The following is a 12,330-nucleotide window of genomic DNA, read 5'->3' on the forward strand; positions in this document are numbered from 1 at the left end:
GTATTTTTAACCCTTTCAGACAATGCGATTAATCGCAATTTAAAAAAATAGTGCACTAACATTACACAAAGTTATCTTGAGTCTGACAGCCCAAACAAAAACACACATTCTCAGTCAAAAACACAAGTAGAACACAGCCTCTCTATTCTCTCATGTTTTCAGGTCCTGGGAAAATGTCTTTCCACAATTAGAGCAGGGGTATGTCTTCTCCTCCTGTGTATTTGTATGTATTCTTTCATGCTCTTTCAGGTACCTTAACCGGGTAAATCTCTCTACACAGTGGGAGCAGTGGTACGTCTTCTTTCCTGTGTGTGTCCTCTTATGCTTGTTCAGGTTTCCTACCAGGCCAACACTCTTTCCACAATAGGAACATTGGAAAAGCTTTTCCCCTGTGTCCCCCCTCTCATGCATCTGCAGGCTCCCTAGCTGGGTAAACGCCATTCCACATTGGGAACAGTGGTAAGGCTTCTCTCCAGTGTGTATTCTCATGTGTTCTCAGGCTCCCTAACTGGGTAAACATCGTTCCACATTGGGAACAGTGGTAAGGCTTCTCTCCAGTGTGTATTCTCTTAAACAGAGACCTGAATGAAACCTCCACATGATAAAATTTCCTAGTACCTTTAATCTATACTAGATCCCTCAATCACCAGTCAGTTTTCACAAGTATTATTAAACCGACTACAAAATGCATGTCTCTGTGTGGATCTTAGTCAGAGAGGCCTTCAGTCAGTATGGTCAGGAGGAGTTGAGGAGTCTGGTTGCCTTTTACAAGGAACTCTTGACTAAGGCATGATTACACCAGAGGAAGTCATGTCAGAGTACTTCCAGTACAAGAGATTTGCCCAGGGCCCATCAGCTGGCCCAATGAGACATTTTCCTTAATGTCCTGCAGTCAGGTGTGTACTAGTAGACTTACATGTTGATATAAACTCCGAAAGTGTGAGGAGATTTAGACTCAACACCATGCTATTACAAGATGAGATATTTATCCAGTCACTATCAGAGGAAGGTTAGATTTAGACTCAACACCATGCTATTACAAGATGAGATATTTATCCAGTCACAAGCAGATGGGCTCAACTGAAAGGATTTCCACAGTGTGGGAAACCTTTAAAGCATGTATTACGGTGGGCTCTGGTGTATTAGAGGGGAAATAACACAGTGTGGGAACCACTATAACATGTATTATGGCTCTGGTGTATTAGAGGGGAAATAACACAGTGTGGGAACCTCTACACCATGTATTATGGCTCTGGTGTATTATTGGGAAAATGACATGCAGAAAGAAGAGAGAAGGTCTGAAGCAGTTGAAAAGACTAGAAACAGAGATGTGGTCTGGAAAGGGATTTGGACATTTCACAGATCGCACATTTCAAAACTGCCTGCAAATTCACATTTCAGATGCAGGAAATGTAGAACAAAAAGGAAGAATATGCTCTGTTTAGACCTAGAACCAGTTTAATGAGGGAGGTGAGAAGACAGGCAGGCTACTAGCAAGACAACTAGAAATGCAGAACACTTGGAACGTAATTCCAGCCATTGAGAAGGACACTAAGATGTTGACCTCATCCAAAGAGATTAACAGTGTGTTTTAATGTTATTATGAAGATGTATATACATCCTCCTGTTCAGCCCCATAGATATGGACACTTCTTTGTCTGGTATAGAATTACCTAGATTATCAGATAGCCAGGTAGAGGACCTGGACTGGACTATAACAGAAGAGGAGGTTAGAGACGCCATTTTATCTATGAAAGCAGGGAAATCACCTGGTCTGGACGGCCTTCCTGTAGAATATTATAAAAGTATATTGACATTCTTGTGCCTGTGTCATGACGGATCGACAATGGAAGACTGGCTTGCCCAGCAGAGATCGCCCTCGTCCCTTGTAGAATCTGCCTGGTCGTGGTTTCATAGAACGGATACGTTGTACCCTGTCGTTCTCAGGAGATTGTCCTTTCCTGTATGTTTACAGCTGCAGCTGATAACTCGACATCTAGGATGTATCACTTCTTCTTCAGTGAATAAGAGTTCAAAGTTCTTACCAAGTTGCCTCAACGCAGCTCGTACTATATTCTGGCTGGTGTAGTCGAAATGCATCCTTCCAGCGTGGTGATCGTCACCGCCAGGGTTGAAATTAGCCCTTTTAAACGTATGTACACCTCATCAGGAACATGAGGTTGACTTCCGTCAATGGGCTTTTGTAGTGGGGCAGAGAAGGGCGTGTTTCATGGTTCTCAACCAATGTCTGTTCACTTGGGAGTGGCCACTGATTGAGCCCAGTTTACTTATTGAAAACAATTCTCTCATTTAGAAGCTAAAATTACATTTCATATTTAAACATTTAAATTGCACAACTAGTGATAACTAGAATGTATAGACTTTCCAAGCTCATACGTCACACTGATAGCATCGCCTGAAAGACGCACATCGCCATCTGTTGACTGGAGTGGTTAACGCAGGTGAAAGTATTTTATTTTGACAAAAAGTGAATTTTTAAATTTCTTTCATTAAATAATAACATAATAGTCAGACATCTGCAGATTTGTAATAAGTATGAATTTAAAACCTACTTCTACATTCTACCAACCCAACAGATGTTTCTACTACAGTGAATATTAACCAATGAGGTGGGTCTTTCCACATTCTACCAACCCAACTGATGTTTCTACTACAGGGAATATTAACCAATGAGGTGGGTCTTTCCACATTCTACCAACCCAACAGATGTTTCTACTACAGGGAATATTAACCAATGAGGTGGGTCTTTCCACATTCTTCTATCGCAATACATGGGTATTGGGATCTGACCTTATTGATCTGTCAGTAAGCTATGTTTACATGGGTATTGGGATCTGACCTTATTGATCTGTCAGTAAGCTATGTTTACATGGGTATTGGGATCTGACCTTATTGATCTGTCAGTAAGCTATGTTTGCATGGGTATTGGGATCTAACCTCATTGATCAGTCAGTGAGCTATGTTTACATGGGTATTGGGATCTGACCTCATTGATCAGTCAGTAAGCTATGTTTACATGGGTATTGGGATCTCAGCTCTAGTATAATCCAGCAAAGCAGTCCTACCAGCTAGCAGTGTAATGAACCTTGTCTGATAGCCAATCAACTGTGTCCTGAGCCTGTCGCCTGCAGTCCGCGGAGAAAATTTGGTATTTTTTTTCTCGTAAAGTTACACTGGGTACATGGGCCACATAAATAATTACCATCCAGCACATTGTCTAGGAAGGTACTGTTCCTAGTGGTGCTAGAATGGATTGTTAGGGCTGACAATCACATTGTTCCTAGGCCATCATTGTAAACAAGAATTTGTTCTGACAATTTGACTTAACTGACTTGTCAATTTAAATAAAGGAAGAAAAAAAGGGAATATGTTCCGTCATCCACTGCGTGTATAATTGAACTACAATGACCATAATGCATTGTGTGTCTACTTGTCTTGTCTGTTTACTTTACACCTGCTATGTAAAAGAGACAGACAAATGTACAATGTTCAATGCCATCTGGGATTCTTGGGACATCTCTACCCTAAACCCTGACCTTAACCATTTTAAATGTCAACTTCAACGGGCTAGGGACGTCCCAAGGATGTATCTCTACCTGAAAATGCGTGATCTAAGTGATTGATAGTTGGTATTCATCAGTCATAAAGACCTATTTACTTTAGTGAACTACTAAAATAGTGATATTGTTAGACAGCATAGACAGCAGCTCTAAACTTTGAGTGACAGATCCATTCATCCTCCGATCCCTCCTCACCTTTCTCTCCTCTGAAGACCTAGTGAGAGTGGAGCTCAGTCAGAGAGCTGTTGAGAGACTGGTTAGGAAGAACACTCCTACAGCCAGAGAGGTGAGAGGTCACACTTGGTTTAGATGGTAAATATTTGTCCCCTTAGTTGTTCTTTGTTATTATGAAGGTCATTTGTGTCAAATGTATTTTTCCCCACTCATTCACCCCATCTCTTTACATTGCTTATGCATATTCGGAGGCCCGACTCAAATTCCGAACACAATGCCCATCCTGGCAGATCTAAACCTAATGCAGCACATTGTGAATCACATTGACAGAAGTCACATTTAGGCGCCAGGTGTAACTGAGGCCATAGATGCTCTATATCCATTACTTTGAGTGTTTTATATAATATGACTAAATGTGTTACAGGGGCAGTCAAGAAATGGAACAGCAAGGCCACAGAACACGACATAAGCAGAGCTGTGGGAGACCACTTCAAGCCCCTGGTAGAGCCGGGGCTGGAAAAGTGGAATTGATTCTGTGTTTCATACTAAGATGGACCAAGAGTCTGTTGATTGGTCGGTCATTGGGATAATTTATTTTGCAATATGTTCAAATCAAATCAAGCTTTATTTATACAGCACATTTCAGACATGGATGCAACACAATGGCTTCACAGGAAAAAAAAATATGAAAATAAACAGAAATATTTAGTACACAAACATAAGAGGATAAAAAACAGAACAACAACTGAAAGACTAATGAGCATTCTAAGGAAATGCCATTGATTAAAATATTAACTAACAATTGGATGCAATATCCAACTTAAAACATAAGCTTGTTTTTAAAGGAGGGGTTCTGAAAGACTATTGGGGTGTCCACTGAAAGTTGACTAGTAACAACAACTGGGACATAAGACACCCAAACAAAAGAAAAACCCACAAACAAACTTAAAGACAGGAAGCAAACAAAAAAGGTGGAGCAACTAAAGGTGTTGACTCTCCACATCGGGAATCAGGTTGTACGTGCTGTTGAAACTAACACAACTAAAAAAACACATGGAAATGGGAGATATCTTTCACCTGACAGGTTAGAGGACAACCTGCAGAAGACCGTCAGCTGGAAGGAGAGTTTACAGTCTAACCAGACACCCAGGTATTTGTAGTTGTCCACATATTCTAAGTCAGGACCGTCCAGAGTAGTGATGCTAGTCGGGTGGGTGGGTGCAGGCAGCAATCGGTTGAAGAGTATGCATTTAGTTTTACTTGCGTTTAAGAGCAGTTGGAGGTCACAGAAGGAGTGTTGTATGGCATTGAAGCTCGTTTGGAGGTTTGTTAGTTTGTTAGTTGGTGAACCAGGTGAGTCAGTCATTTGAGAAACCAAGGCTGTTGAGTCTGCCGATAAGAATACGGTGATTGACAGAGTCTAGAGCCTTGGCCAGGTCGATGAAGACGGCTGCACAGTACTGTCTTTTATCGATGGCTGTTATGATATCGTTTAGTACTTTCAGGGTGGCCGAGGTGCACCCGTGACCAGCTCGGAAACCGGATTGCACAGCGGAGAAGGTACGGTGGGATTCGAAATGGTCAGTGATCTGTTTGTTAACTTGTCTTTCGAAGACATTAGTAAGGCAGGGCAGGATGGATATAGGTCTGTAACAGTTTGGGTCTAGAGTGTCACCCCCTTTGAAGAGGGGGATGACCGCGGCAGCTTTCCAATCTTTAGGAATCTCAGACGATACGAAAGAGAGGTTGAACAGACTAGTAATAGGGGTTGCCACAATGGAGGCAAATAATTTTTGAAAGACAGGGTCCAGATTGTCTAGCCCAGCTGATTTGTACGGGTCCAGCTTTTGCAGCTCTTTCAGAACATCTGCGATCTGCGACCAGCCGTAGAGAAATGCTTCTTGAAATTCTCCATTATCGTGGAGTTAATCGGTGGTGATAGTGTTTCCTAGCCTCAGTGTAGTGGGCAGCTGGGATGAGGTGCTCTTATTCTTCATGGACTGTTACGGAACGTTTGGACATCTCGTCAGGTTTTAGTGAACGCGCTTCGTGACTTTGGAATTGTTTACCAAACGCGCTAACCAAAGTAGCTAATTGGACATATATAAGGGACATTATCGAACAAATCAAGCATTTATTGTGGACCTAGGATTCCGGAGAGTGAATTCTGATGAAGATCATCAAAGGTAAGGGAATATTTATCATGTAATTTCTGGTTTCTGTTGACTCCAACACGGGGGCTAATTTGGCTATTGTTCTGAGCTTAGTCTCAGATTATTGCATTGGTTTGCTTTATCCGTAAAGTTTTTTTGAAATCTGACACAGCGGTTGCATTAAGGAGAGGTATATCTATAATTTCATGTGTATAACTTGTATTATCATCTACATTTATGATGAGTATTTCTGTTGAAACAATGTGGCTATGCAAAATCACTTGATGTTTTTGGAACTAGTGAATCTGATAAACCAATGTAAACTGATTTTTTGATATAAATATAAACTTTATCAAACAAAACATGCATGTATTGTGTAACATGAAGTCCTATGAGTGTCATCTAATGAAGATAAAATTAATCACTAACTTTGAATTATCTTGATTTCTGCTTTTTGTGAATGCTATATTTCGCTGGAAAATGGCTGTGCTTATTGTGGTTTGGTGGAGACCTAACATAATCGTTTGTAGAGCTTTCGCTGAAAAGCCTATTTGAAATCGGACACAAGATTAACTTTAAAATTATATAAGACACGTGTTTGTTTTAGACACGTGTTTGTAATTATGATATTTCTGTGGTTTGAATTTGGCGCCCTCAATTTTCACTGGTAGTTGTCATATCTATCCGGGTGTTGGGATTGCAGCCATAACAAGGAACGCCATTCGTGAAAATCTATTTTTACACTGGGAGCAGAAAATGCTTTTCTCCTGTGTGTATTCTCTCATGCCTTTTCAGGTTAGTTAACATGGTAAAACTCTTTCCACACTAGGAACATTGGTAAGGCTTTTCTCCTGTGTGTAGTCTCGCATGCTTTTTTAGGTTTCCTATCTTAGTAAAACTCTTTCCACACTGGGAGCTTTGGAAAGGCTTTTCTCCAGTGCGTGTCCTCTCATGCAGTTTTAGGTTCCCTATCCAGCAAAAACTATTTTCACAGTGGGAGCAGTGGTGTTGTCTTGCTGGTTTGGGCATCTCTGGGCCTGATTCCCCTGAAGTACTCTTCCCGCTGTCAGAGTGAGAGTCTCTCCTTGCAAAGACACACAGAGTATGTCATTAAACACAGACCTAAATGAAACCTCCACATGATAAAACGGTCTTCCTATGAGGTTTAATCTAGACTAGATCCCTCAATAAAAGAGCAGAACTGGTCGTCACAGAGTGGCTGTAGTGCTTTGTAGGATGGGTAAATCCATTTGAATTCAATACATTTTTGACAGCATCCCTTGTGAATTAAAAAAAATATTTCCTTACATGTTTGACTATGGAAGAAGTGGTAAGAAAGTGACTTCATGCAACTGAATGTAAAAACATTCATGAGATATACAGTACCAGTCAAAAGTTGACACATCTACTCATTCCAGGGGTTTTCTTTATCTTTACTATTTTTTACATTGTAGAATAATAGTGAAGACATCAAAACTATGAAATAATACATATGGAATCATGTAGTAACCAAAAAAGTGGTAAACAAATCAAAATATATTTTAGGTTATTCAAAGTAGCCACCCTTTGCCTTCATGACAGCTTTGCACACTCTTGGCATTCTCTCAACCAGCTTCACCTGGAATGCTTTTCCAACCGTCTTGAAGGAGTTCCCACATATGCTGAGCACTTTTTGGCTGCTTTTCCTTCACTCTGTGGTCCAACTCATCCCGAACCATCTCAATTGGGTTGAGGTTGGGTGATTGTGAAGGCCAGGTCAGCTGGTGCAGCACTCCATCACTCTCCTTCTTGGTAAAATAGCCCTTACACAGCCTGGAGATGTGTTGGGTCATTGTCCTGTTGAAAAACAAATGATAGTCCCACTAAGCGCAAACCAGATGGGATGGCGTATCGCTTCAAAATGCTGTGGTAGCCAGACAGGTGTGTGCCTTTCCAAATCATGTCCAATCAAGTTGTAGAAACATCTCAACGATGATCAATGGAAACAGGATGCACAGCTGAGCTCAAAGTAGAGTCTCATAGCAAAGGGTCTGAATACTAAAATAAGGTATTTCTGGGGTTTTTTTCTTCTCTAAACCCATTTTATCTTTGTCATTATGGGGTATTGTGTGTAGATTGATGAGGATTTGTATTTATTTAATCCATTGTAGAATAAGGCTGTAACGTAACAAAATGTGGAAAGAAGTGACAAAAAAAGTGTTTAAAGTTTTTAAAGTTGAAATACTTTAAAAAATATATCTCTAGATAAATACATATTTATATTTGTTAATATATCTTTCAGATAAAGGACAGACACTCAGAACAAACTTATTTTAGATGTTTTGGGGGAAACAATGTTACTATGGTTACTGTTGTTCCATGTTATCTAATGTGTTACTATGGTTACTGTTGTGCCATGTTATCCAATGTGTTACTATGGTTACTGTTGTGAATGTTATCTAATGTGTTACTATGGTTACTGTTGTTCCATGTTGTGAATGTTATCCAATGTGTTACAGCGGTACGGCCAAATCATGTTTTGACATAAATCAACTGTTGAATATTTTTTGTTCATACTTCAAGGCATCTTACAACTCAAACTCAGAAAGCCAAATGATCCTTGGTATAACCTTAAAACAGTACTATACTGGGGAAGCCCTTCATGTTGGAGGGTGTTTCTACAGTACTATACTGGGGAAGCCCTTCATGATGGAGGGTGTTTCTACAGTACTATACTGGGGAAGCCCTTCATATTGGAGGGTGTTTCTACAGTACTATACCGGGTAAGCCCTTCATGTTATTTAAACCTTCTTAAAACAATTCCATATAGCTTAGAAGGACCTCCCCCTCAGACAAGGCTTAGACTGTAATGGTTTAAACTATCTGAAACTTACATTACTCTGAGACTAGTTATCCTGGGATCTAACATTTCTCAGACTAGTTATCCTGGGATCTTACATATTACATTTCTCAGACTATTTATCCTGGGATCTTACATTTCTCAGACTATTTATCCTGGGATCTTACATCTTACATTTCTCAGAATATTTATCCTGGGATCGTACATATTACATTACTCAGACTAGTTATCCTGGGGAATAGTTTTCATAAATTTGCAAAAAATCTAAACCTGTTTTTGCTTTGGCATTAAGGGGTATTGTGATGTCATTATGGGGTAGTGTGAAGATTGATGTGGATTTAAAAAATAATAATACATTTTAGAATAAAGGGATGCACTGATATTACATTTTTGGCCAATATTTTCCTTCTCCCAAAAAACGATACTGATAACCGATATTTAAAATTTTAGCGGCCTTTTAAGCATTCTAGTACAGTTAAAAAGTTAACAAACACACACACACGGACGCAGAGGTCTAAGTCACTGCATCTCAGTGAATGAGGCGTCACTACAGTCCCTGGTTCCAATCCAGGCTGTATCACATCCGGCCGTGATTGGGAGACCCACAGTAGTTGTCTGTTATTGGTGTAGAGGGGACGACAAAGGAGAGGGATCCCACAGTCTGTTATTGGTGTAGAGAGGAAGACGTATGTTTTTTTTCCCATTGTTTTATCTAAAACAGATCTATGGTGTGTTATTCTCCTACATTCAATTCACATTCACCCAAAGTTCAGAGTGTTTTCTTTCAAATGGTACCAAGAATATGCATATCCTTGGTTCTGTGTCTGAGCTACAGGCTGTACCTCATTTCCCTCCTTCAGGGAACATTTGTTATAGTCATAACGTAATTATAGTCAAAGTTACATTTGGGATGTCTGATAGTATTTCTGATTGTCTTAACGCACCACCACTAATGAGTTGGAGCTTCTCAAAGTAATTTTTTCTTCACCTCAAACAGCAAGTAAACAAAATCTAATCAAAATCAATTGCGAATGACAATAGTTCCTCAAAGTATTTTCATAAAATATTTCCAGTTCTCGCCCTTTTGATAACCACTCAGCATAAAAGGGAAAAATGTAATGCTCTGATCCAGTGGAAATGTCATAAAATACCTGATTACTTCTTATCCTTTACACAAATAGCCGACAGCGGTCTGTCCTAAACTCACTGGCCGGGAAACTCAGAGGGCCCAGAATATTTTATACAATGTTGCAAGCTTGCTATACCGAGTTTCGGGCTAACCCAGTTGATAGTTGATACAATGTTTAAAGTTTGTTGAAGACAGGTCATGTGCAGCCAATGTGATTTACAGGATATGTATTTTTATCAGGATATTTTCTACCTGTAGGCTGCAATGTTTTTATTTGTTGGCTTTATGTCGGCTATTTTTCCATAGTTGGCAATGGCAATAAAAGTTACATTGAGATTTGTTTAATTTTCATTTAGATTTATATAGAATGTAGATTAATGTCCCCTGTAACTATTCCCCAGGTCGTTGCTGCAAATGACAACGTGTTCTCAGTCAACTTACCTGGTAAAATAACGGATAAATAAATAAAAATGAATCACAGATGATGATTTTGAGATACTATTATAAATTAAATGAATCTGTTCCACAACAAATTAGCACATGAAAATCATAACTTGCATGCAGATTGGTAGAAATGGTAAGATAAATTGGCACTCCTAATGGAAAAAGTTTGACGACCGCTGGTGTCGTGTATTACTGAAAACTTCAGGAGCATAACGGCAGAATTTACAAAGTCCAGCAGCAGCAGGAGGAGGGAAGAGTTTCTCTCGGTTATATTGATGACTGGGTCCCTCGAATAATTTGTGTAACTGTAATTATTTAATCAAAAAGCATGCTTAAAGCATCAGAAAAGTTACGCACATATAGTTGATTTTATGAAAACATGGGGTGATTAGTATAAAGAACAGATGACTCTTGGTTGACCAAGATATATTTTAGTTGGGGACAACACTAGAACATGATTTTGGGGCTCCCGGGTGGCACAGCGGACACTGCATCTCAGTGCTTGAGGCGTCACTACACCACCCTGGATCAAATCCAGGCTGCATCACAACCGGCCGTGATTGGGAGTCCCATAGGGCGGCGCACAATTGGCCCAGCGTTGTCCGGGGTAGGCAGTCATTGTAAATAACAATTTGTTCTTAAATTACTTGCCTAGTTAAATAAAGGTTACATTTAAATAAATAAAAATTATTGTTTTATGACAAACCATTTTCTACAAATCCGTCAAGGCACCAACTTTGAGAAGGTTTTAAAACAAAGGTTTCAAACTAATTCATGAATGTAATTGAATCTAGGTATGTTTCGCCTTTAACGTAATGGCATGAAAATAAATTGGCTGAATATTACACAATGACTTATCAACAGCTGTAACAATTTGACCCCCACAGGAAATCTACACTGGCAATTCTAGAATATACTACAGTGAGGTAAAAAAGTATTTGATCCCCTGCTGATTTTTCACATTTGCCCACTGACAAGGAAATGATCAGTCTATAATTTTAATGGTAGGTTTATTAGAACAGTGAAAGACAGAATAGCAACACAAAAATCCAGAAAAACTAATGTCAAAAATGTTATAAATTGATTTGCATTTTAATGAGGGAAATAAGTACTTGACCCCTCTGCAAAACATTACTTTGTACTTGGTGGCAAAACCCTTGTTGGCCATCACAGAGGTCAGACGTTTCTTGTAGTTGGCAACACCAGGTTTGCACACATCTCAGGAGGGATTTTGTCCCACTCCTCTTTGCAGATCTTCTCCAAGTCATGAAGGTTTCGAGACTGACGTTTGGCAACTCAAACCTTCAGCTCCCTCCACAGATTTTCTATGGGATTAAGGTCTGGAGACTGGCTAGGCCACTCCAGGACTTTAATGTGCTTCTTCTTGAGCCACTCCTTTGTTGCCTTGGCCGTGAGTTTTGGGTCATTGTCATGCTGGAATACCCATCCACGACCCATTTTCGAGAAGGAGGTTCTCACCCAAGATTTGACGGTACATTGCCCCGTCCATTGTCCCTTTGATGCGGTGAAGTTGTCCTGTCCCATTGGGGTCATAGGCAGCCTTCATCCTCCTCCAAACACAGCGAGTTGAGTTGATGCCAAAAGCTCAATTTTGGTCTCATCTGACCACAACACTTTCACCCAGTTGTCCTCTGAATCATTCAGATGTTCATTGGCAAACTTCAGACGGGCATGTATATGTGCTTTTTTGAGCAGGGGGACCTTGCGGGCGCTGCAGGATTTCAGTCCTTCACGGCGTAGTGTGTTACCAGTTGTTTTCTTGGTGACTATGGTCCCAGCTGCCTTGAGATCATTGACAAGATCCTCCCGTGTAGTTCTGGGCTGATTCCTTGCCGTTCTCATGACCGTGGTTACAACTCCACGAGGTGAGATCTTGCATGGAGCCCCAGGCCGAGGGAGATTGACAGTTCTTTTGTTTCTACCATTTACTTACTAGTGTTAGCCACCGTGCTTCTACACCTGCATTGCTTGCTGTTTGGGGTGGGTTTC

The sequence above is a fragment of the Oncorhynchus mykiss genome, chromosome 13 (assembly GCF_013265735.2).
Source record: "Oncorhynchus mykiss isolate Arlee chromosome 13, USDA_OmykA_1.1, whole genome shotgun sequence".
Taxonomy (NCBI): domain Eukaryota; kingdom Metazoa; phylum Chordata; class Actinopteri; order Salmoniformes; family Salmonidae; genus Oncorhynchus; species Oncorhynchus mykiss.